Source organism: Mesoplodon mirus (assembly GCF_964341445.2).
Source record: "Mesoplodon mirus genome assembly, chromosome: 4".
Classification (NCBI taxonomy): Eukaryota; Metazoa; Chordata; class Mammalia; order Artiodactyla; family Ziphiidae; genus Mesoplodon; species Mesoplodon mirus.
The window spans coordinates 158,371,068-158,398,273 of record NC_138979.1 but is presented as its reverse complement, the minus strand read 5'-3'; the positions used below and the strand labels follow the sequence as shown (position 1 = coordinate 158,398,273).

The 27,206-nt window shown below is 44.0% G+C and overlaps 1 protein-coding gene and 1 pseudogene across 2 annotated transcripts in view; one reads left to right on the top strand and one right to left on the bottom strand.

Annotated features, from left to right (window-relative positions):
- RGS6 (regulator of G protein signaling 6) overlaps positions 1-27,206 on the bottom strand; it is a 581,826-nt gene that overhangs the window by 483,763 nt on the left and 70,857 nt on the right. The window lies entirely within an intron of this gene.
- On the top strand, positions 5,774-13,462 carry LOC309802277 (protein phosphatase 1 regulatory subunit 14B-like; annotated as a pseudogene). Its single transcript has 2 exons — positions 5,774-5,789; positions 12,753-13,462. The product of its transcript is annotated as a protein phosphatase 1 regulatory subunit 14B-like (transcript).

Below are 27,206 nucleotides of genomic sequence, written 5' to 3'. Positions count from 1 at the left end.
ATACTGTAATGTATTAGAAGAAATAAATTAAGCAAAGTTGCAGGATACAAAAATCAACATACAAAAATCAGCATGCAAAAATCAGTTGAGTGTCTATATACTAACAGTGAACAATCTAAAAAAGGAAACTAAGAAAGCAATCCCAATTACAAGAGCATCAAAAGTAATCAAATACTTAGGAATAAACTTAACCAAGGAGGCAAAAAATGTATATACTGAAAGCTATAAAAGATTGCTGAAAGAAAGTAAAGACAATACAAATAATGTGAAGACACTCCATGTTCATGAATTGGAAGACTTAATATTGTTAAAATGTCTGTATGACCTAAAGTGATCTATAGATTCAAAGCAATCTCTATCCAAATCCCAATGCCTATTTTTGCAGACATAGAAAAAACAATCCTAAAAATTCATATGGACTCTCAAAGGAACTGAAATAGCCAAGATACTCTTGAGAAAGAAAAACAAAGCTGGAGGCTTCATACATCCCTATTTCAAAATCATTTTACATAGCTACAGTAATCAAAGCAATATGGTACTCGCATAAATACAGACATATAGACTAATATAACAGAATAGACAGGCCAGAAATAAACCCTATGGTACATGCTCAGGTGATTTTCAACATGGGTTCCATGACTACATAAAGGGTAACGAATAGTCTCTTCAACAAATGGTGCTGGGAAAACTGGATATCCACATGAAAAAGAATAAAGTTGAACCATTACCTTATACCATGTACAACAATTAACTCAAAGTGGATTAAAAATCTAAATGTAAGAACTAAAACTATAAAATTTCTAGAAGAAGACACAAGGATAAGCTTTATGACATTGGATTTGACAATGATTTCTTGGATATGACACCAAAATCACAGACCACCGAAGCTAAAATCGACAAATAGGACTACATCAAACTTTAAAACTCTGTGCAGGAAAGGAAGTGATCAACAGAGTCAAAAGGCAACCTACCAAAATGGGAGAAAATATTTGCAAACCATGTATCTGATAAGAGGTTATCCAGAATATCCAGAATATATAAATAACTCCTAAAACTCAACAACAAACAATTAACCTGATTTAAAAATGGGCAAAAGACTTGAATAGACATTTCTTCAAAGAAGACATGAAAATGGCCAACAAACATGAAAAGATGCTCATCATCAGGGAAATGCAAATCAAAACCACAATGAGAAGTCACCACCCTTCAACCCATTAGGATGACCACTGTGAAAAAAAAAAGGGGGGGCTTCCCTGGTGGCGCAGTGGTTGAGAGTCCGCCTGCCGATGCAGGGGACACAGGTTCGTGCCCCGGTCCGGGAAGATCCCACATGCCGCGGAGCGGCTGGGCCCGTGAGCCATGGCCGCTGAGCCTGGGCGTCCGGAGCCTGTGCTCCGCAACGGGAGAGGCCAGAGCAGTGAGAGGCCCGCGTACCAAAAAAAAAAAAAAAAAAAAGGAAGAGTTAAAGCAGAGGACGTGGTCCATTCCTGGGTAGTTTCCTGCTTTCCCATTACATTTGGAGCAAAATCCAAACTCCCAAAGCCCTGGAGAATCAGCCTCCTCTTCTCCTCCTTCCCAAAACACAGGGCAACCTCTCTTCCTCAGGGCCCCTTAAAAGCTCTAGGTCTAGATCTGTGCATGCCTGGACCCCTCTCAAATCATTCCAGTCTCTCCACAAACCTTCCCCCAACAAACAGGTTCCCCTGAGCTTTCCATCCTGTCATGCTCCTCTTACCTGTGCTATTTTCTCTGTAGCCAGACACTACCTGACGTGTGTGTACTTGCCTGTTTTGTCAAAGGACAATGAGAACACTACTCAGGGTCTGAAATCAAACTACGAGGCTGAATTTATTGCTCAGATAACATGGAAGAGCTGTGCTGGCCTAAAGGTCTCTACAAGCAGAACAGGTGACTGATCTCATAGAGGGCTTTGGAAAGTGTGGAGCTCTGTGATTCACGGATGTTCAGAGTCATTCCTGGGCTGACAACAGGTGGGTGCTCAGGTAAGGCTGATGTTGATTGGCAGGTTTTCTGGAGAGCATCCATCCCTGATTGGCTGACTTTCAGAACTGGGGGGCCAACACTGGTTGGTTTTAAAACCAGCTTTCACTAAGACACGTTGGTGCGGACCAAGTGAACAGATTTAAAATTGGTTCCGCTGGCTACTTGTTACCATAGCTATGGAACAATCAGGCTTTTCCTAAGTTTGAGAGAACTTTTATTCTATTATTCTCTAAAAGTAAACTCCATTCAATTAGGTTTGCCTGTTTCATTCATCCTGTATCCCCTGTATCTACTACACCTGGCACATTCATGTTGAATAAATCAATCAATGGTTTGGGGCGGGGGGGGTTGCTAGATTACTGATAATGGGTGCTTTTATTTTAAGATTTGCCACTTTATTCTCACAGCACAAGATAGCTGTTAAGTGCATGGCTTTATAATCACACAGTCCTGGCTCTGAATTTTGGCTCTAACATTACCTAGCTTATGGCCTTCCTGAATCTCCATTTCATTGGGTGAAAGAAGGGTGGGAGGAAAGAATAACAGTATCTCCCAAGTCTCCTCTGAGCATTATGGAAACAGTGCCCAGTTTCTAGCATGTTAAGTGTTTAAAAGCATAAATCATGTATATTACTACGCGGAAAATTTCTGAAAGGCTCAGAGAAGACATTCAAGACCATAAAGCCCAGGATGATCAGACGCAGCCCTATGAAAAGGCATAGAGTAAGGTCTGAGATAAGAGACTTCAAGAGGCGCTCCTGACTCCAAATGCTCCCATCCCCCCTTTCCTCCAGCCCACCCTTCACCTCGGCCCCCACTGTGGTCTGGATTCCCACCTCCCTTCTTCCCAACCCCCCACCCCGACCCCACAGGCCAATCACTCCTGATATTCCCAACATTAACATCCCCCATGCCTGGAGATGGTTAACTGAGTTAAATCATCTTCTCCCAAAAGAAACACTATTTAGCAAGTGCATTATAGTGATCTATTTATTTGATTAACCCTGTACAATTCATTGCAACTTATATAGCAGAAACCAGAGACAGTGAGACACAGGACAGGTAAGTTTTGAAGGGGGCACTCAGACATAAAGTCCATGTATTCTGTTGCTTTGCCCAAGTCCAGTCCTGGCAAAAATGATCGTTTTCTAGGTCTTCATAGGATTTAACATGCTCTCGCTCTCTCTCTCTCTCTCTCTCTCTCTCTCTCTCTCTCTCTCTCTCACACACACACACACACACACACACACACGCGAGGACACATACAATCTCACTCAGCACCGCCATCCCCAGCTTTTGCCAATCAAAATCTCTAGTACCTTTAATTAGGGTTATGGGAACAAAGGAGGCTGAGTATTTTTTCCGTTGGCACTGTCTAAAAACTGACCAGAGCTGAGCGTGTCTGCACATACTGATGGTGAACTATACTCCTTAAGACTTGGCTTCACAGGATGTGGATTTTGCTTTATCGTTATTAAAACAATAACCGTTATTATTATTGTTATTGTCTCTGGACCTCAGACATACAGATACATGAAACTGCACTCACTCTACGTGAAATGCAATAAGAATCCCAGCAAGGACTCAGTGAAATGATGAGGATGATTATAATTTTTGTGACTTTCTGTTTGAATTAAAAAAAAAATCCCACAAGGTCTCAGAGGCAAAGAATATACAAATCAATTTTCACTGCAAAGTAAAGGACCTGTTACAGTGGAGGATTCCTGGACTGAATGTCAAGATTATGACATAGTATGAGTGTGTTTCGTGTTTGGTAATTGCAATCATTGTTGCTTCTGTTGTGGCCATCCATTTACAATGCTTGGTGTCAGTTTATTTATCTCTTGTAAAAATAAAATACAGTGTGTATGTGTGGAAAAAAAAAAAAAAAAGAATCCCAGCGAGGCCTGTGGGCAGCTGGCCCTGGGCTTGAGTCCTCTCTCCCATGGACTGGCTGTGTCACTCTGGGAAGGCTGCCTAAGCCTGCTGAGCTGCTATTCTGCTTTCTGCCCATCTTGTGGAACTGTTCTGAGAATGTGAACATATAAACCACAGGCACAGCACAGGGACTCATCAGGCAGCAGCTTAAAGTAGGCAGGGGTGCCGCGCACTTCAACCCACAGGCTGCCAGAGCTGGGTGTGAAGCCATAAATGACTTCGGGGGAGAATTTCAGAGAAAATACAGGATCCATGGGAGTAGACGTTCTCCTGAAGAATAGGGGGTAATTGGGAACAACGGGAACCCACGTGACAGAGCACAGGCCTGGGGCGGAACTGGTCTCACATCCCAAAGTTTAGCCGTAAATGAAACCTTCTGAAAGGTTTTTGTGGGCCTCCTGTGAAACTGACTCCAAGTAAAGAAAGTTGGTTCCAGCCACTTGTCTGAACTCTGCAGGCACATGCAACAGAGGAATAAGAAAGTGTGATGAATTGCTGGAGGGCACGCGCTCGGGTGAGGGCTCCGGGTGAGACCTAAGGCTTCTCTGAGGCCTTCCACCCAAGATTCAAGATCTCATTTGCTCCTGCTCTTAGGAAGGCACCACCTGGTGGCCGCTACCAGAAATGACAGCGCAGAATTAGCCTTAACCTCTTACAGCAACAAAGTATTTTGGATTTATTCACTCAGCAAATAGGTATTGAGTCCTTACTAGGGGCCAGACAAGTGCTAAGTGCTGGATGTACATCGTGTATAGAATAAAATTCAGTGGCAGCTCTCAGCGAGCTCACTGTCGACACAACTGCTGAGTAGAGGAATTGCACGTAACCAGAAGAGTGAAGAAGACCAAGGCCCTGATCCAGCTTGGACCAAGCCCTTTACTCGCCAGCCTCCCCCTCTATGCCATCCTCTCCCTTACCTCTGGAGAATTATTTGCAAATAAACGGCATTCCTTTGCTCCAGGGTCCCTAGGTCTTTCTACCTCGTTCCTCCTGCCTCTATACCCATCGTTCCAATTGCACCGGACCAGCTCTCATTCCATTTTCAGAATGAAATTTCCTGCTCCATCCTCCCCTAAGGAAGGCTTGGATTCAGAGAAAATTTTGTTCATTTTCTTTTTTGTGAGTTTTAACTGCTTCCTGTGATTCCAGCTGCCTCTGATTAGTTCCCCTTTTCCTTCCCATGCTTCTTTTTCTGCCTTTTCTTCCACTAAGAAGCAGGTAAGTGAGGGACAATGAATTTTAAAAAAAGAGGAACATTCCAGTCCTGCTTTTCTCCTAGTTTCAGCCCCTGACATTTTAAATCAACATTTTCAGAACCCTTATTTCAGAATTTCCCAGGGCACATTCTAGTGAATGTCTACGTTTAATCTCTTGAGGATGGATTTGATTTAGGAAAATTGTCTAATTTTAAATGGAGTCCCTACTGATGATTCAGATGGGTGAGTGAACTGGACTCATGTCATCGTGGGTCCAGAAATGAGTCACAGCTATTAAAGAAGGAAATTGGCTTTCCTGGGTAGCTGGGAGGCAGTTTAGCAAAGAGGGCTCCTCCAAATGTGCTTTGAGCTCTGAGAAGGTTTAGTGAAATAAGTATGTATCTTCCAAGACTCTTACTTAGAAAGTTATACTCATTTTGGACATATAAGTTTTCTCAGTATTTTAGGATCACATGTGGGAAAGTACTAAGGAAATCAACGGGAATGGCCAGTTGGAGATGAGAACTAAGAGAGCTACAGGTGCTCAAAGGATGGCCCAGTGCACCCTATGACATCAGGATTGGCTTAAGACAGGCAGGACACTCCTCCTAACTAGGTGGAGGCTGGAGGTAAAGATGGACACAAATGAAGGTAAGAGAGGATGCAGTCTGAGCTGGGGCATGGAGAGTGAGTTAACACAGAGGGAGTGAAAAAGCACCCACCTGTGAGCACAGGTGTAGCCGTGTTTGCCAATGGGATACATCTGTGTGTGCCCGGCAGAGACTGTCACAGGAGAGAACTCAGGTATAAAACGGGGAGACAGGTGAAGCGTGGTCCAGTTATGAAAGGCTTTGAAAGCTATTTCAAAATGGTTGGACTTTCCCCCACAGATGATGGGAAGCATGAAAGATTTCTAAGCAAAGGAGCAATCAAAGCAGGGTCTTGATACACACAAGGGCAGGGTAGAGGCAGCTTGGGCTCCTGGCTAGAAGAGGCCTGTGGATTCAGTGGGACCTGAGTTCAAATTCTGACTTAACCACTTATTGGATCAGTGAGTGACCCTGAGGGAGTCTGTTTCCTCATCTGTAAAATGGGGATGATAATAATAATAATAAAGCTCCTATGGGGATCCAGTGCCCCGCCTGGAATAAGCACTCAAACGATGGTGTGTATGTGCCAGCACTTGGGCGGCGACAGATTGGTGAGAAGAGAGGCTAGCAGCCCAGAGAGAACACTTAGGAGGCGGTTATAGTCATTCTAAAACGGACCGGCAAAGCGCTCAGCTGGCAGGGGTTTCCTTTCCACAAAAGGCAGTGGAAGGGATGCCACAGAGATTTCCAAAGAAAGTCAATGAGGTCTGGTGACCGGATGAGGAAAAGAGGAGGGAAGGGAGGGGACTCAGGCCTAGAGGCTGGGGTCTGGGAGAAAGTGGTGCCATGAGCAGAGAGCAGAGAAGGGAGGGAGGGGCTCCCCATGCCACTGGCTCTGTCTGAGTCAGCAAGACCTGGGGAGGAGGAGATCTGAGGCCCAGTGGGCTTATTCCTTCATTTCCTTGGAGACTCTGTTCTCCCCCTGTCAGAGAGGCTTTCCCTGGCCAGCTCCTACATGCACTGTCACCTCCCCCCACTTCTCCTTCAGAGCACGTGTGTAACTATCTGACATAGTATATGTTTGTTTACTGATGGGTTGTACTGTCTGGCTGTCTGCCTAATAAAACATGTGCTCCAGGAGGGACGACCTTTGTTTTGCTTGTTCCATGTCCTTGGTGCCTAGGGCAGTGCCTGGCACACAGCAGATTCACAATAATACTACGGTTGTTATTAAAGTGCTTTTAAAAGCATCTCGCATATAAAACATGTTAAGTAAATATTAGCATTTATTGGTGAATATCTCAAAAAATTGTAAAGAGAAAGGCAGATGGGAAGTGCTGAACCTTGGAACACTCCCACGTACTCACCAGGAAAAGGAAGAATTAACAGACTCTCCAAGATTAGAAATTTGGGCCACCTTTTAAGGCAGGGAAGAGAGGTGAGATGTGCCCCTGGGGAGGCCACATCTTGCACCATGTGGCCAGAAGCTTTTTCAAGCGCTAATACTGAAAACAAAAAAAGGGAGGCAAAACCAGTTCACCCACGGATGGGTCAGCAGCTATGAGAGGGGAAGAATGGGTATTTTGTGGCAACAGAAAAGGCAGGCGCTGGGGCTAAGTAAACTTCTGATTATATGAAATTAACTTGTAATGGCCTCTTTGGCCCAATCTTTCCCTTTCCTCTCGTCAGATCATTTGGAAATCCAGATTCTGGCAGAGTTCACAAGAGCTCACTTAGCTGGGAGACCAAACATCAAGCTAATTAGCAGATCCATAACTGACTGCTCCAGATATACAGGGACTGCAAGATTGGCTCCTCCAGCAAATACGCCTACTGTGCACTGGGAAAATTCTTGGCAAAGCCATTAACACAACTTCATAGTGAGACAGGTCTATGTTGCTGGTAGAATAGAACTTCTGCCACTTCTCAACCTCCCCCATGTAGATGAGGGCTCAGAGAAGCCATGACTGCCCAAGCACCTCCTCTCAGGTAGCATCAGGTAACATACAGAGCTCCAGAATGCTCGTGCAAGCACCAAGCAAAACTCCCTAAGGCTACTTTTCAACTCAAATTAAGATTGTGCTGCTAAATCAGACTGTGAACAAGGTGAAGTGCCCTGGGGTCCATCCTCAGCCATTAACTGAGACTAAAATGTCAGCTACCTGCAACTCCTAATCACAAACTATAATGACCACTGACTCCATCTTTGCAGAGGCCTTGATTTCAGAGGATGAGCAAATGAACCAAGAGGGGATATAAAAATTCACGTGTCTGTGGCCTTCCAGAAACTACATGCATGACAATACATCCTTAAAACATGTTTCAGCAGACTGGGAGTAAGGTACATTTCTCGAAAGTCAACATGGAAAACAATGGGTCCCTATTAATTCCCTGGAGCTCTACTGTGCTCAGAAGGAAGTGTACTCATGCTCCTTTTTGCAACTATTAACAGCCCCTAGGCAACTGCTTTTCAGATTTTTCTTTAATTTAAACTCACCCAAAACTGCAAATTCTCATAGACAAACATAATCACGATTCTATTCTGGATTACCAGGTGAGACAATTGTGTAAATATATTAGGAATATATTATATGAGATGGAAAATAGCATTGACCTTCACATTAGTCACCTTGAGAACGGGCACACTTCATACTTAGTGTTACTGATGTTCAGACCACTTAAGAGGAGGGAATGTCAGATAAAGCTGAGTTCCTTGCCTGGCTCTGCCGCTGACAAACTTTTAGGCCAGTTACTCAAGTTCTCCATTAGCAAAGAGTTACGGGGTCTTCATAAGAATTACATGAGCTAATATCAGAGGACTTTGCATGCTGCCTGGTTCATGGTTAGTTCGTTTAGGGATCCGATTTGGGGTTTTGCTTTTTGTTTTACTGGGTTTTGTTTTGCTTTTGGGTGTTGAATCCTGAAGTTGCATTTAAATGGCGATCTCTCATTTCAGCAAGATGTTGAGCTAAGATGACATACACATTCAAACATTCCTGCTATAAGCACCTAGAAATATCAGATACAATAATTTTTTTGAGTAGCTATTATTATCATCATTAATGCCATTTATTTTTTTAACATCTTTATTGGAGTATAATTGCTTTACAATGGTGTGTTAATTTCTGCTTTATAACAAAATGAATCAGTTATACATATTCATATGTTTCCAAATCTCTTCTCTCTTGTGTGTCCCTCCCTCCCACCCTCCCTATCCCACCCCTCTAGGTGGTCACAAACCACTGAGCTGATCTCCCTGTGCTATGCAGCTGCTTCCCATTAGCTATCTATTTTACATTTGGTAGTGTATATATGTCCATACCACTCTCTCACTTTGTCCCAGCTTACCCTTCCCCCTCCCCATATCCTCAAGCCCATTCTCTAGTAGGTCTGTGTCTTTATTCCCATCTTACCCCTAGGTTCTTCATGACCTTTTTTTTTTTTTCTTAGATTCCATATATATGTGTTAGCATACGGTATTTGTTTTTCTGTTTCTGACTTAATTTACTCTGTATGACAGACTCTAGGTCCATCCACCTCACTACAAATATCTCAATTTCGTTTCTTTTTATGGCTGAGTAATATTCCATTGTATATATGTGCCACATCTTCTTTATCCATTCATCTGTTGATGGACACTTAGGTTGCTTCCATGTCCTGGCTATTGTAAATAGAGCTGCAATGAACATTTTGGTACATGACTCTTTTTGAATTATGGTTTTCTCAGGGTATATGCCCAGTAGTGATGAAAGAAATTAAAGATGATACAAACAGATGGAGAGATATACCATGTTCTTGGATTGGAAGAATCAACATTGTGAAAATGACTCTACTATCCAAAGCAATCTACAGATTCAATGCAGTCCCTATCAAACTACCACTGGCATTTTTCACAGAACTAGAACAAAAAATTTCACAATTTGTATGGAAACACAAAAGACCCCGAATAGCCAAAGCAATCTTGAGACAGAAAAATGGAGCTGGAGGAATCAGGCTCCCTGACTTCAGACTATACTACAAAGCTACAGTAATCAAGACAATATGGTACTGGCACAAAAACAGAAATATAGATCAATGGAACAGGACAGAAAGCCCAGAGATAAACCCGTGCACATATGGTCACCTTATCTTTGATAAAGGAGGCAAGAATATACAGTGGAGAAAAGACAGCCTCTTCAATAAGTGGTTCTGGGAAAACTGGACAGGTACATGTAAAAGTATGAAATTAGAACACTCCCTAACACCATACACAAAAATAAACTCAAAATGGATTAAAGATCTAAATGTAAGGCCAGACACTATCAAACTCTTAGAGGAAAACATAGGCAGAACGCTCTATGACATAAATCACAGCAAGATCCTTTTGGACCCACCTCCTAGAGAAATGGAAATAAAAACAAAGATAAACAAATGGGACCTAATGAAACTTAAAAGCTTTTACACAGCAAAGGAAGCCATAAACAAGACCAAAAGTCAACCCTCAGAATAGGAGAAAATATTTGCAAATAAAGCAACTGACAAAGGATTAATCTCCAAGATTTACAAGCAGCTCATGTAGCTCAATAACAAAAAAACAAACAACCCAATCCAAAAATGGGCAGAAGACCTAAATAGACATTTCTTCAAAGAAGATATACAGATTGCCAACAAACACATGAAAGAATGCTCAACATCACTAATCATTAGAGAAATGCAAATCAAAACTAGAATGAGATATCATCTTACACAGGTCAGAATGGCCACTATCAAAAAATCCAGATCCAATAATTTTTTAAATGCATACTTGAACCTGCAATAAAGAATAGGAAATTACCAGGTGCCAGAAACAAAGCCTCAACTGAAAACCAGAAGTAAGCAGAGGAATCAACTGGGCAGCCACTCCTGGGGCTGAGGGGGACCACAGGGCAGAGGAGGGAATAGAATAAGCATTGATCCAGGGGAAGTAAGGGTGTAGATGTCAACTAGCACATGGGAACAGGAGGCTAAGCCCTTGAGTCTTGCCTGAGAGAGGAGGGTGCTGCCCAAAGCGAGGTCCTGCAAAGAGCTGCGACCCCAGGAAAAATGGGCTGAAAAGTATTTCCCTACCAGCTCAGCTAGCTTGTCTATCTCTGGCTTCAGAAGAGGAGAACTAAAAGCTTCCTGCAAAATTTGAACCTCATACCTCTACCTCTGGAGCATTTGGGGTACAAATTTAGGCTACAGTCTGGAAATGCCCAACCTAAGAAATTAGCATAAAAATTGGTCCTGGGCCAACACTGGGCATGGGAAAAATGAGAGCAAAACTCCCACAAACCATGCTACAGACAATTAGAAAAGTCAGACCCAGGAAGCTCACAAGTGATAAAAGCACAGTGAACCGGAGGATTCCAGCCCCTAAGAACTGGAAATAATAGAAAACTCTGAAAGAGAATATAATTAGGTATGTTTAAAAGGAGAGAAAAACCAATCACAGATGCCAAAAACACATTTGATAAAACTCAATATTAATTTATGATTTCTTAAAAACAACAAAATTCGGCACACAAGAAAACCTTTCTTACAAATCTAAGACTAGAAAGACATTTTCTTAACCCAATAACGGGCACATGCTAACCAGCCTATGGATAGCATCATTCTTAATGGCACAGCCCTATAAGCTCTCCTTTTAAAGTCAGTAAGGAGACAAGAAAGGTTACTATCACTTCCTGTGTTCAACACTGTTGAAGGGGTTCACAAACTTTCTGTAAAGGGCCTGACAGCGAATACTTTAGGCTTTGCAAACTAGAAAGTCTCTGTTCCAAGTAGTCAACTCTGCTGTTGTAATGCAAAAGGAACCAGAGACAATAAGAGTGTGGCTGTGTTTCAGTAGAACTTTATTTTCAAAAACAGGTATTAGAGTGGAAGTCCAAGCCAATACATTAATTCAAGAAAAATAAGTGAAAGTTACTGTGATATAATAAAATACATGTATCTGGTCTTCATCCCGGGTTCCTAGCACAGAGCTCCTAAAACCCCTGGAATTTCCTGAGTGATAGGGGTGAGACGAGTGTCTTTTGCTATTCATAATAAGTCCCTTTTAACCACAGGTGAATTTATGCTAATGAGGTGACTCCTGGCAGATGAAGCCGGTTACCAGAGGAGAGGGGAGAGGGGCTGGAGATTGAGTTCAATCACCAATGGCCAAGAATTTAATCAATCATGCCTATGTAATGAAACCTCCATAAAAACCATAAAGGACAGGGTTTGGAGAGCTTCTGAGTAGGGGACCACGTGGAGGTGCTGCGAGGGTGGCGTGCCTGGAGAGGGCATGGAAGCCCCGTGTACCCCTCCCCCCATATCTTGCCCTATACATCTCTTCCATTTGGCTGTTCCTAAGTTGTATCCCTGTAATAAACCAGTGATAGTAAGTACAGTGCTTTCCTGAGATCTGCGCACCATTCTAGCAAATTATTGAACTCAGGAGGGGGTCGTGGGAACCTACTAGTCAAAAGCATGGGAAGCCCAGACTTGTGACTGGCATCTGAAGAGGGGGCAGTCTTGAGGGGTCTGCGCTAACTCCAGGTCGATAATGCCAGAACTGAATTAAATTGTAGTCCATCCAGTTGGTCCACAGAAAACTGAAATGTGTGGAAAATCCACGCATGTGTTCTCAGTAGAAGAAGGGTTTTCCTTTAGTCACACAAACTTAAAAAAAAAAAAATCTGTCATTATCAAAAAGTTATATATCCATATGCATAGGAAATGCAAGACTATCTACAGATAAACCATGAAAATAAATGAGAGTTCAGCAAGATATACAAAAACAAGTAATGTTCCTAGGCACTAGCAACAACAAGGAAAACATAATAAAAAGATGCCATTAACAGTACAAACACAGGGGGCGTGACCAGGCCAGGGCGGGCCCGGGGGCTCCGCATGCTTCAGCTGCCCCCCGGGTGCCCCCTCCGCCGCCCTCTCCGCGGAGCCAGGCTAGGCCGAGCTCACGGGCTAAGCCTAGCCAGTAGCCCGTAGCCAGCCGGCGGCCCTCCTGGAGGTGGTGGCGCAGGAAGGGGACCGACGCACGCACGTGGCCCCAGCGGCAGCCAGAGCTGTCAGCGGCCCCGCGGCGGGGGGCGGGCGGCGTTGGCTGCTCCGGCCCCTGGACCGGGCAGTGGCGGCCCAGGGCCCAGCGTCTACTTTCGGAGACCCCTTGAGGCCACAGGCAAGGGCCCGGGCACCATGGACGATGAGGGCCCAATGAGGCGCCAAGGGAAGGTCACGGTCAAGTAAGAACGCAAGGAGCTACGGAAGCGCCTCAACCTGGAGGAGTGGATCCTGGAGTAGCTCATTCGCCTGCCAGGAAGAGGAGATCCCGGAGCTGGAGACTGATGTGGATATAACTCCTGGACGTGGAGGGCGATGATACCCGAGCTGCCAGGGTCAAGGAGCCGCTGGTGGACTGTTACAAACCCACTGAGGTCTTCATCTCTGGCCTGCTGGACAAGATCCGGGGCATGCAGAAGCTGAGCACACCCCAGAAGAAGTAAGGGTCCTCAACCCAGGTGAACGATGGTTCCCATAGGACAATCGCTGACCCCCAACCTCGTAGCAACAGCAATACCGGGGGGGGCCTGCAGCCAGGCCTGCTGCCATGAGCACGGCTCCCCATGCCCCTGGCCCAGGGGCCTCTTCCCTGCCCCCTCAGTTTTCCATTTTGGGGGGGTTTTATTATTATTAAACTGATGGGAGTTTTTGTGTTTTTATATTGACTGCGGCGCGGGCTCTTTAATAAAGCTAGGATACGCCTTTGGTGCAGTTAAAAAATTTTTTAAAAGCAACAGAAATACAGGGTATGGGATACTTACGAATTCCCTCAATAAAGATATGTAAGAAAAGTATGCCAAAAATTGGGAAATTCTATTGAAGTACATTAAAAAAGAACTAAATAAACACAGTATAACATGTTTGTGGGTGAGAAGACCCATTATCATAAGAAGGCAAATTTTCATAATGTATCTGTAAAACGTCTGAGTAATTCCAAAAAGCAAAACAGGGCTCCACATTCCTGAAATATATTTTAAAGTGTAAAGAGCCTGGTATGGCCAAAACAATTCTGAAGGTGAAATACTATAGAGGAGTTAAACAAATCGACATGGATAAATCTCCAAAAAAATGTCGGAGGGAGGGCTTCCCTAGCGGTGCAGTGGTTGAGAGTCCGCTTGTTAATGCAGGGGACACGGGTTCGTGCCCCGGTCCGGGAAGATCCCACAAGCCGCGGAGCGGCGAGGCCCGTGAGCCATGGCCGTTGAGCCTGCGCGTCCGGAGCCTGTGCTCCGCAACGGGAGAGGCCACAGCAGTGAGAGGCCCACATACCGCAAAAAAAAAAAAAAAATGTCGGAGGGAAACATACAGTATAATACAATTCATGTCCATTTTAAAACACTCCCTCCAAAAGGCCTAGACACACCTGGGATTGGCAGAGGTGTGACTACAGAGGGAGGGTGGGTGCAGATGGGCATGGGGCAGGGTAGGGTTTTAGGAATACCTAAAACGTATTTTTTTGGAGAAAGAAGAAAGAACACATGCCAACAAATAGAGCAAATAGCATCTGATCACAAATATGAATATCTAAAATTTTCTATATAATTTGGAAATTAGGTAAAAATTGAGTTTTTTGCCCGTAATTTAATGAAGAATTAAATTTATGCCCAGCTTGTTTGGGAGGCATACAAGTCTTAAAAAAAAAAAACAACTCCCTGCTGAGCCAGAGAATGCAAACTCAGTCACCTGGATTCCTTTCTTCCAGTGCAACACTGACCCAGGCACAGCTGGGATCATCTTCACATCTGGTTTGTGGTCTGAGCTGGTTAATGTTTAACCTGCATCGTTTAAGCCTAAACTCACACCATAGTCTTCATTTCACAAACTAATTTGCTTGGGAAAAAAAAAAGTTAGCATCCATTTAAACATCAGTGCTGGAAATACACCTGTCTGTCATACAGAGTCCCATAGTGTTCTATAGGCTTGATATGTTTATAATTTGAAACATTATTTTTAAAAGAAACACTGTTCAGAACAAAAAACATACCAGTCTTATGACATAACGAAAAGACGTCTAAAATCCTACGTTGCCTTGGACAGGACCAGTGCTCCCTGGCCCCATCACCCACCTCAGCTGCTGGACTCAATGCCAGCGACTCTTTCCGTTTTCCAAAAATCAAAGCCTCCTACAAAGAATGAATATTTGTCAGACTTGAAAATATTCCCAAGAATATGCCACAGGCTCAGAAGACAACTTAAAAAGAAGGATTCCAGGGCTTCCCTGGTGGCGCAGTGGTTGAGAGTCCGCCTGCCGATGCAGGGGACACTGGTTCGTGCCCCGGTCCGGGAAGATCCCACATGCCGCAGAGTGGCTGGGCCCGTGAGCCATGGCCACTGAGCCTGCGCGTCCGGAGCCTGTGCTCCGCAACGGGAGAGGCCACAACAGTGAGAGGCCCGTGTACCGCAAAAAAAAAGGATTCCAGAAATGTTTGGGGCAATAGCAACATCAATGGAAGCATCGAAGGATTACATCTATCCCAAGGTCACTAGTTTGAAGAGAGCAAAATCCATTTATACCGTAAATCTGATTTTTCTTTAATTCAGCAGCGGCAACTAAAGTCACTCCTCTCCTGACTGTCAATGTCATCTAGTATGGGAGTCAACATACCGCACAGCTAGGAGCGATGTTGGAACCAGCATTAAAAATGACACCACACCCTTACAAAGAGCGTGCCATTCAACACAGGGCTCATGCAGTGGCTGTAAATTACTGCAGATCCTCGCAGCATCTGGGGAGATTTACCAAGGTGTTTGGCTCAGAAACTCGGAAACTTGTTAATCAAACACTGAACCCCATGGGTCAGTAGAAAGGAAACACTATTTTCACGGTGAGATCAGATCCAGCAGCTGCAATAAGGACAGGGCACCACGAGGGAATGGCAGAGGAATCAGAGAACCTGATCGGCTTAGAGGGAGGCATGCCCAAGCAGCAAACGTTGCCTGCATCGTTTCTGAAGCTGCTCACCCTCAAGTCCAGTAAAAATCAGAAGAAAAGCCTGCAAGCCCCCATCCCACTCTGTGGACAAGAGTTCCCTTGTCCATCGTCATTTCATCACACAAAGCCTGCATTATGTGTACAACTTACATTCAACAAAGCATAGCCATGTTTGTTCACAAATGTGTATTTAGTTCATGAGTATTTATTGAGTGCCTACCATGGCCGACTGCAGGACTGGTATACAAACGGTGACCTGAAACAGCCGCGTCCCTGCCCTCATCAAGTGTGGGGTAAATTAAGTATGCTGTTCACAAAACCAGTGACAAATTTCTTCTAAGAAGGCTTTAATTCTCCCCTCATTTGTCGTTGTAGGAATCTGCCTACAAAAGGGCTCCGACTCACCTTTTAAATGTGCAAGATGACACACTATCCCTATAAACTCCCACACATTGAGATTGCCGTGTTCATGGCTCCTGGCCATTTAAACTGGTAAAACAGGGTCTTTAATACATAATTCATCTTACTGAAGAACGTATCCACGCTTCATTTTACAGGAGCTATTTGATGATTAACCTCGCTTACTCGACAAGGGACTCGACTAGCAATAAAGGCTAAAGTTTCTTGTTTGCTTACTCTATGCCAGGCACTGTTAAGTATTTCCCACGTACTAATTCATTTAATCTTCACAACGATACAGCCATGTGGGTATTACTTTTATCCTCAATTTACAGATGAGGGTAAAGGAGAGATTCCCAGGTTCACAAACCTGCCCAAAGTCACACAGCTGGTAAATGGTTGAGTCACAATTCAAATTGTGGTCCAAGCTCTTTACCACTCACAAAACTGCCTCTGAGACAAAAAAGATGGAGGTAAAACCTGATGGCCACACACTAATTCTTATACACATGGACCTCATCCAAAAAGGAAGATGGGAGAAGCTGACAACTGTAAAGCAATAAAAAAAATAACTTTAGAAAGGTCAACAATCTGCGTGGGGTGGGGGGGTGGAGGGTTAACAGACTTGGTCACTAAAATACCTTGGAGGGCATTTCAGAATGGAAAGTGTTTTAAGTGGGACGCAGGGGATGGGTGATGAGGAAGTTGAAGGCTGCCAGCACAAGGGACTGATCGTAAGCGTGGCGGGAGAGTCAAGGAAACGCACAGAAGTCCAGCTCCGAGAGAAAGCAAGTCTAAGGAAAAGGACGGCTGTTCTATTTAGTGTTGGAAAAATCTGAGCATCCTTATAGAAACCGGTAGAAAGAGGAAGAAATGCAGGCATGAAAAGCAGAAAAACAGATGACACGTTCAAGAAGAGGGAGGACGGGCTGGAGAGGGGACCTTTTGAAAGAAGGATTGACGAGTTTTTGATAAAAGAGGAGGAAAGTTTTCTAATTAGGTGGAAAGGAGATCAAATGAGAGAGATCCTATTAGATCACCTTGAAGTTATCAGGAAAACAGGAATCAAGGTCATCTGGTAAGACTGAAGGAGATTTGAAGAGAAGGAAACGTTCTGATAGCTACCACAGGAATCAATACGGTTGTGTGTGTGTGTGCACGCACACATACCCACACACGAGAACAGACACACCCTTTGATTAAAATACTTCTCTAAGAAACTGTAAATAACTCCTCAAGGAAGTCTACTTCTAGTATATATTTTAGGTTTTTCTCCCACATCAAAGCTATGGTTTCTATCTTCGTATATAAGTCTATTTTGAGATACTGTGCAGAGGAGGGGACAATGTGGAACAAGAAAAGTTCGTCTCAACTTCTATGGAGGCAATAATATGATAAAGAGGCAAGGCTCAGTAGAGAAATGTTAGTATCTTATAAGGCCCTGAAACATCTGTTAATTAATTTTTCAGAAGGAAGGTTTTATTTCAATGGTAAGAATAGTTATCATCACCAAGGCATACGAGAGAGAAAAAAAAAATCAGGGGACCTAAGAAGTGAGGAACAGAGACAAAGCATGGTGTGATGGCCACACACTACTTCTCATACATGTGGACCTCATCAAGAAAGGAAGAGGGCAGAAGTGACAACTGTAAGGCAGGCGGCTGCCTCTGGGACTGGTTCTTCCAGACAAAGGAACAGGAAGGGAAGCATGCTTCCTTATACCGACCCAGGATCGCGATTTCCCGCAAAGCAGCCAGATGGGCTATAAAATTCTTCAAAGGTAGAAATATCAATTCACTCCACAAATATTTCTTTAACACCTATGTTCCAGACACTAAGCTAAATGCTGGGGAGAGAGAAATGACTGGCTTCCTGTATTAGTTTATCTACGGCTGTGTGGATTAAAACTACTCTAAAACTCAGTGGCTTAAAATAACAAGACAACTGTTATCTCACAGTTTCAGAGGAGGTGGCTCTGGCTCAGGGTCTCTGTGTTGGGGGTCCTCCGGGGTCAGTGACCACTAGAATGATGCACAGGACTCACATATGGTATTACTTATGGCTCTGATTTATTACAGCAAAATCAGCAAAGGGTGCTTGGAGTGAAGTCCATAGGAAACCAGGCACGAGCTGCCAAGAGTCCTCTCCCTACCAAGTCACACAGGACAGGCTTAATTCCCCAGCATCGTACTGTGACTACAATTTGTGAAATGTTCTCTACCAGGGAAACTCATCAGAGACTCAGTGCCCGAGGTTTTTATTGGTGGCTGTTCACATACCCACCCTCTGTCTAGCACATACCAAAATTCCAGACTTCCAGATAGAAGCAGGTGTTCATGATAAAAATACTGCTTGCACAGTTTAGGGACAGTCAACCACTCTCACCATCAGTTAGAGAATGGTGAGAACCCTCCCTAAATCCAAGCTCCCAGATGCCAGCCAAGAGCCAATCTTGCAAGCAGGACTTTCTAAGGATGGCAGTTTCGGGCCTGCTATGTGAATTCTTTTCTATGCAGTGTCCCATGAGGTTGGAGTCAAGGTGTCAGCTGGGGCTCCATCATCTGAAGCCCTGACTAGAGCTAGAGGTATGCTCATGAGAAAGCTCTCGCACACAGCTACAGGCTGGAAGTTCTTCCCTGTGCAGGGCTCTCCACGTGGCTGCCTGCACATCCTCAACATATGGCAGCTGGCATTCCCCCACGGCAAGTCATCCAAGAGAGTAAGAGATCAAGAACATGCCCCAGATGGAAGCCACAGTCTCTAATACACTAATCTCAAAGTGACATACCATCACTTCCACTGCTGGTCACAAAGACCAACTCCAGGACAATGTGGGAAGAGGAGGGGATGCCATGAGTCAGGGGTCATGGGGGGGCTGTCCTGGAGGGTGCCTACCACAGCCGACCCTCTGGCCCCCAATGGTTCAAATCCCCCCTACATGCAACATACACTAACCCTTCCCATGGTCCCTAAAAGTCTCATCCCATCACAGCATCAGTTCCACGTCTAGACGCTTGTCATCTAGATCATGTCGAAGTACAGATGAGACTTCTTCGGTATAGTCCCTGATGTACGGCGCCTCTCAATCTGTAGACACCTGTCACTCAAGCGACACACACTCAACACACAACAGTGGGACAAGCAGAGGATAACTGCTATAAACACTGCTGCTCACAAAGGGGGTGATGAGGAGCACGTAGGGGTAGCAATTCTAAAATCCTGCCGAGCAGATGTTCCTTGATTTGGTCTAGAGGTGAGGTCTGAGAATAGTTCTCTGTGACCCTAACGCCACCCTCCGGGCTCCTGGGTTTGGCCTCTCCATCATCTTTCCATTTTCATGAAGGGTAAAACGTGTTTGCAGAGGAATAGTTTCCTCAGCTTGCCTCCTACTTGTTGATACCTAGGGGTCCAAAGACCTCTCTTCATTTTGTTCTACGTTCCTTTCATTTCAAGCTGATGGCGCCACTCCAAGTACGACTCTTCAAAACTCTGAAGGTCTTCTGTGACTCCTTTTAGGATTCATTCCATTACACCAAAGCCCCACCCACCAATCCCTGTGCATTTGGTCCTTCCTCACCCTGGGCTTTTGCTGGGGTACCATGTCCTTGAGCCTCCAAGAAGTGCTCTTGTTTGATCAAGTGGATCTGTGAAGACAAACCCTTAATCTCGTTAGAGCGCTTTTTGGCTGGCTGCTTGGTACTCTGAGACACCATCTTTGATTTTGTGAGATCTTAAGAAAAGAGTTTACAGTCACACCCTTGGCTTCACATTTGGAGCTTGTTTTCCTAAAAGTGGCCCAAATTTGATCTTTGCTTAGAAGCCATTTCTTGCTGCAAATCTTCAAAAACAGCTAGTCCTGGTTCTTTTTTGCTGACTGCTTCTGCCTTCAGCTTCTCTCTTCCTGCAATTTTACTACAAGCAAAAGGAAAAAAACTGAAGGCACTTTCAGCACCTCGGTTAGAAATCTCCTTAACTGTATCACCTAGTTCATTAGGTACATTTTTTATTTTCCACATTACTGCAGGCACCGTATTGCTAAATATTTGGCCACCACATAACAGACTCTCCCTTTCCCAGTTCCCAGTATTATTTTCCTGTAAGCCTTCACTGGCAGCCTCCTGAAAGTCCAAACTTCTATAGACAGTGTATTCAAGGTGCATTAAGCTTTTATTAACCTGTTCCTCAAAGTCCTTATAGCTCTTTCCACTGCACACTGCCAAGATTCAAGGCCACTACCACATTTTGGTGTTTCGTTATGTCAGCACCCCACTTCTACTACCAAAATCTTATTAGTTACCCATTGCTGTGTAATAAGCCATCCTGATTAAAACAATAAGCGTGTATTGTCTCACATGCGTTCTGAGGGTCAGAAATTGGGAGCCTAAATTTAGACGGATTGGTTTCAGCTCAGGGTTTCCTGTGAATTGCAATCAAGCTGATGGGCAGAGTCTGTAACAGCTGAAGGCTCAACAAGGGGAAGATCTGCTTCTAAACTCACTCACATGGTTGTTGCCAGCCGCCGTTTTTTATTAGCTGCTGCCACGTGACGGAGTCTCTCTCCATGCATTGCCTATTTCCCAGCCCGGCAGCTGGCTTTCCATAGAATGAGTGGTCCAAGAGAAAGAGCCCAACATGGAAACCTTAGTCACTTATAACCTAATCTTGGACATGACAAACCATCACTTCTGTAGTAATCTATTTTCAAAGGCATGAATACCAGGAAGTGAGGATCACTGGGGGCCATCTTGGTGGATGGCTACCACGTTTCCTACCTGGAAGTCTAATGGAATGATAGCCATCAACAACAAATTTTATTTACAATAAAATTTAATAAGGGCCATAAAAAACACATGGGAGAAGTTATCACCAGCTTACCCTGAGGAGTCAAGTTGGTGTGACAGAGGAGATGATGTGTATGTAATTTAGGGCCCTAAAGGGATGAATGAGATTTGTCAGACACATGGAAGAGCCTCGGCCTGCCGGAAGCTTCCCATGCATTTCTCTTTTTGCATATCCTACCTGCCTGGTAAATTCAATAACCCCAAAGCTCTTCCTAAGAGCAACTCTGGAACGACTTAATTTAATATCAGTGTTTCTGGAGGACACATTACCATTTAATAGATGAATCTAAAGCATAATGGTAGGGCTTCCCTGGTGGCGCAGTGGTTGAGAGTCCGCCTGCCGATGCAGGGGACAGGGGTTCGTGTCCCGGTCTGGGAAGATCCCACATGCCGCGAAGCGGCCGGGCCCACGAGCCATGGCCGCTGAGCCTGCACATCCGGAGCCTGTGCTCAGCAACGGGAGAGGCCACAACAGTGAGAGGCCCGCGTACCGCAAAAAAAAAAAAAAAAAAAAAAAGCAGAATGGTAGATGTCAAACGCTATGCTTGGAAATGTCTCATGTAAAGGTCAAACTTAAGGGGGAAAAATGACAGATAGACGAATAAAGCGAAAATACACTGTTTGATAACAAATGTCAAAGTCAGAATAAATGCCCCTAATTTGGTAAAGCACACAACTCTTCAACACATAATAGTGATTATTTAAATAAGAAGGCAAGAAGAAAGATGGAGATGGAGAAAGAAATGCTAACCAAAGGACCTCCACATGAAACAGATGCAAAGCACAGTTTAAAGAGTGGGTGGAAAACTAGGTTAAGCAAGCACACTGGAGTATAAAAGCTAATTTTTCATTTCTTATTATAAGTGATACAATCTTTTTATAAAAATCTGTAAATAAGCATAAGAAAGAAAGTAAAAGTCACCCATGACCTTAAATTCTAGGGATAACCACTAACTGGATTATAGAGTATACCCTTGTAGACTGCTGGATAGATAGGTAGAGAGATATACACATACCACACACACATATATGTATGTATATATATATGCATGTGCGTATGTATATGTGTGTGTAATTTTGGAAATATGTCATTTTTGGAAATGGCTCCATGTTTTTCATGAATATAAAATTAACACACAAATATTAAATTCACTTATGGGTAATGCATTCTAAAGTCTAAATATTATGGAGAGGTATGAGGGAAAGTAAAATTCACCTGTACTTCTTTTACTCAGGGGGAAAAACACTTTACTGTTAACATCTAGTATTCTTCTTACAGGCATAGTCAATGCAAATATGATTTTAATGCAAAAATAGGCTCATGCTGTTTTGTTAAGTGCTTCTCTCACTTAAAAGTACATGGTAGCTACCTTCTTCTGTGAACACATGCACATCTACAGTATTTGTAATGACTATATAGTTCCAGAATAGGTATGTACCATAACTTATTTAACCAGTCCCTACTGATGAACATTTATGCTGCTCCCAATCTTCCATCATTGTCAACAGGCCTCAGCATTGATACCTTTATGCACACGTCTTTGCACACTTACTGGTTACTTCGTCAGGATAAACTTCCAGACTTAGGTTTGTTATGTCAAAAGACATTCACTTTTTTTTTTTTTTTTTTTTTTTTGGCTGTGTTGGGTCTTCGTTGCTGAGTGAGGGCTTTCTCTAGTTGCGGCGAGCGGGGGCTACTCTTCGTTGCGGTGCTCCGGCTTCTCATTGCGGTGGCTTCTCTTGTTGCAAAGCACAGGCTCTAGGCACGCAGGCTTCCATAGTTGTGGCATGTGGGCTCAGTAGTTGTGGCTCATGGGCTCTAGAGCGCAGGCTCAGTAGTTGTGGCACATGGGCTTAGTTGCTCCACAGCATGTGGGATCTTCCCAGACGAGGGCTCAAACCCATGTCCTCTGCACTGACAGTCAGATTCTTAACCACTGCACCACCAGGGAAGCCGAAGACATTCAGTTTAAAAGAACTTCTATGCATATTGCTGCATGTCCCACCATAAATGTTATACCAATGTATACCCACACCAAGAGTACAGAAATGTCTCCGGCTACCACCTTCACCATCACTGAGTACTATAAGCACATACAGTCTTAATTTTCATTTCTTCAGACATGAACGATAATATGTTAAGACAATACACTTTAAAATGTTTAAAGATCATTTAAACTTCTTCTTTGTGAATTACACATCCTTGTTTTTTACCAAATCTTCACGGAAGTGTTCACTCTTTTCATATTCATTTGTTAAGTGTCCTCCCACCCAAATGCACACCTATTCACATGTTTAACACCCTGGCAGCAAAGTGTTATCAGCAGAACATAAATAAGAACTCACAGGGTTAGGAAAATGTTGAGCCATGTTCAAATTTTCCTGACTCCAAAACTCAGCCATTTCCCACAGCGGTGCAGACCATGCTTACGCCTCTTCAGGACTAAGAGCCGGCATTCCCAAACCTCTGTTCATTTCAAACTCCTGACACCCGCTTCTCACCCCACATCAGTTTAAGCAGGCATAGCATTTCTGAGGATGCCCAGGTGATTCAGTGGGCAGCAGCGTTTGGAACCACTGACCGAAGATTCCATCCCCCAGCTGCTGGGAATGCTGCTGGCTCACAGCCCTCGGCTGTCAGCCCTCTCTCAAATTGCCCTTGGGTGAGAAGAGTTCACTAATTTAAGCTCGTTTCCCTTCTTGGGCCTGCCGCCACCTACGACTGGAGGATATGAAGGTACAAAGACCCATCCTTGGGACTTCCCTGGTGGTCCAGTGCTTAAGACTCTGTGCTTCCACTGCAGGGGGCAAGGGTTCTATCCCTGGTCGGGGAACTAAGATCCCGCATGCTGTGCAGCGCGGCCAAAAACAAAAAAAAAGACCCATCCTTGTTGCCCTACCTCAGAAAATCCCAGTTCCAGAATTCCCACTGGGTAGGAGGCCTTATGACTGCAGTGAAGCCCATCGTCTCCTTCTGCCCAATTCTGCCTCCTCCCCCTCCCCCCAAGTGCTGACCCTGAGAGATTCCCTAACAATGGCCTACACAGTCATCACAGAGGCTGCTTCCTGAGGGGAACCAGCCTGTGGCATGACTACATGGACCTTCCCCTAAAAGAATAAACTTCCTCCAAAAGAAGAAACTAAACAAAATCCTCCTCAAAAGGCTTACATACAGCTGAAGGGAGTTACCAAAGCATAGTCAGAAATCCTTTCTGGTGGAGTTATTGTTTAATGAGAGTTTCTGTTTGGGGTGATGAAAAACTTTTGAAAATAGTGGTGACGTTTGCACGAAATTATGAAGGTAATGGATTAATGCCACTGAATTGTACATTAAAAAGTTAAAAAGGCAACTTTTATGTTATATACATTTTACCACAATTTTCAAAAAGTAATAATATACCCCAAGTCATTAAATTGTATACTTTAAATGGGTAAATTGTTCAGTAAAGTTGCAGGATACAAAATTAATATACAGAAATCTGTAGCATTTCTACACACTCATAATGAACTATCAGAAAGAGAAATTTTAAAAACCACCCCATTTACAATTGCATCAAAAGGAAATGCCTAGGAATAAATTTAATGGCTGAGTTTTGGAGTCAGGAAAATTTGAACATGGCTCAACATTTTCCTAACCCTGTGAGTTCTTATTTATGTTCTGCTGATAACACTTTGCTGCCAGGGTGTTAAACATGTGAATGGGTATGCATTTGGGTGGGAGGGCACTTAACAAATGAATACGAGAAGAGTGAACACTTCCATGAAAATCTGATAAAAAACAAGGATGTGTAATTCACAAAACACATGTTACAATTGCATCAAAAGGAAATGCCTAGGAATAAATTTAACCAGGGAGGTGAAACACCTGTACTCTGAAAACTGTAAGACATAGAGGAAAGAAATTAAAGATGACACAAATAAATGAAAAGCTACACCATGCTCATGAATTGGAAGAATTAATATTGTTAAAATGTCCATACTACCCAAAGCAATCTACAGATTCAATGCAATTCTTATCAAAATATCCATGGCATTTTTCACAGAACTAGAAAAAATAATCCTAAAATTTGTATGGAACCACAACAGACCCTGAATAGCAAAAGCAAACTTGAGAAAGAAGAGCAAAGATGGAGGTATCATGCTTCCTGGCTTCAAACTATACTACAAAGCTACAGTAATCAAAACAGTATGGTACTGGCACAAAAACAGACACACAGATCAGTGGAACAGAACAGAAATCCCAGAAATAAACCCACACTTACATGGTCAATTAATCTATGACAAAGGAGGTGAGACTACAGAATGGAAAAAGCCCCTTAAATAAATGGTGGTGGGAAAACTGGACAGCTACATGCAAAAGAATGAAATTAGATCACTTTCCTACCCCACATACAAAAATAAACTCAAAATGGATTAAAGACTTATATGTAAGATCTGAAACCATAAAACTCCTAGAAGAAAACATAGGCAGTATGCTCTTTGACATTGGTCTTAGCAATATTTTTTGGATCTGAATCCTCAGACAAGGGAAACAGAAGCAAAAATAAACAAATGGGACTACATAAAACTAAAAAAGCTTTTGCACAGTGAAGGAAACTATCAGCAAAACGAAAAGACAACCTACTGAATGGGAGAAGATATATGCAAATGGTATGTCCAACTGTTACCTAACGCAAGTCCATGTGCCCGACACACAGTGAGGTCAAACAATACCAAAACGTCAGAGTTTGGAGCAGAGAAAGGTTTATTGCAGGGTTATGCAAGGATATGGGTGGCTCATGCCTTAAAAGCCCCCGAACTCCCCGAAAGCTTTCAGCAAAGCCCTTTTATAGGGAAGGTGAGGGAGGGATGTGGTTAGTTGTTGCAAACTTCTTGGTGTCAGATCCTTTGTTCTTGAGGTCAGGTCACGTGTTGGTCACAATGTTCCTGTAACCCTCCGCCAAAACACATGTTATTCTTTGTTCTGACAAAAAAGGGCAAGGTCCCAAGACTCAAATTTCACCCACTGAGGTTTAGGCCCTGGCTAAGAGGAGGGGATCCCTGAGCAGCTGGATACCCTGGCCTGGGAGTGTTCATCCAGTACCCAGTCTGGGCCCTCCCACCAGTGCCCAGGCCTGGCTGAGGAGGCAGATCTCAGCTGGCGGCGCCCTCAGGGCCAGGTCCACAAGACCCTCCCCAGCCATCATTACTGAGGGAGCCAGGCACCCAGGATCCAGCCAACCCTCAGGCTTTTCATTTAAACTGGAGATAACCATTTGTATAGGATCAATAGGAATAAACGTTGTAGCAAATACCCATCAGGTGAATTCCCAGCTCACAACAGCTGCCCTTCTTTGAGAATAGCCCCAGCCACAGGGGTGGACCTGAAGTAATGATGTGCAGTGTCCTTACACCTTAACCCTGACCTCTGGCCACCTCCTAGGGGGGAGACAACTAATCTAAGCTGGACTAATTTTTGAAACTTGAAAGGACAGACTGAAGCTGGTTGAAGATGTTACCTTAATGGCAGTGTCCATATACTCCAGTTGCTGAGACCTCCATGGACTGTGACCCATGCAGACTGCTGCAGGCATTAGGTCACAGAGGAAGGGATGTGGGAGAGGTTCGCTGCTTCTTCAAGGCCTGGGCCCGGCCAGTGGGAGGCCTTGGTAAGAGCTCTGGAGCCCTGCAGGACACAGCCCCCAGCCTGTCCCCGAGCCCCCCACCTCACCCGCTGGCCCCGAGGCTGGAGGGACTGGAGGCCCCCGGGGAGAAGGCCCTGATCTGCCTCTCACTGAACTTTCTGCCATGAGGGCCACTGCAAGGCTGACCATGGATGCTATGGGTCTCGTGCTAATGGCTGCATGCCCTCCCCATGCCTATTACAGAACAAGGGGTTAATATCCAAACTACATAAAGAACTCATACAACTCAATATCAAAAAAAAATCCGATTAAGAAATAGACAGAGGAACTGAACAGAAATTTTTCCAAAGAAGACATACAGATGGCCAAGAGGCACATGAAAAGATGCTCTACCTCACTAATCATCAAGGAAATGCAAATCAAACCCCCGTGAGATACAACTCACACCTGTCAGATAGCTACTATCAAAAAGACAACAAATAACAAATGTTAGCAAGGATGTGGAGAAAAGGGAACCCTTGTACACTGTTTCTGGGAATGTAAACTGGCACAGCCACTGTGGAAAACAGTATGCAGGTTCCTAAAAATAAAACTACCGTATGATCCAGAAATTCTACTTC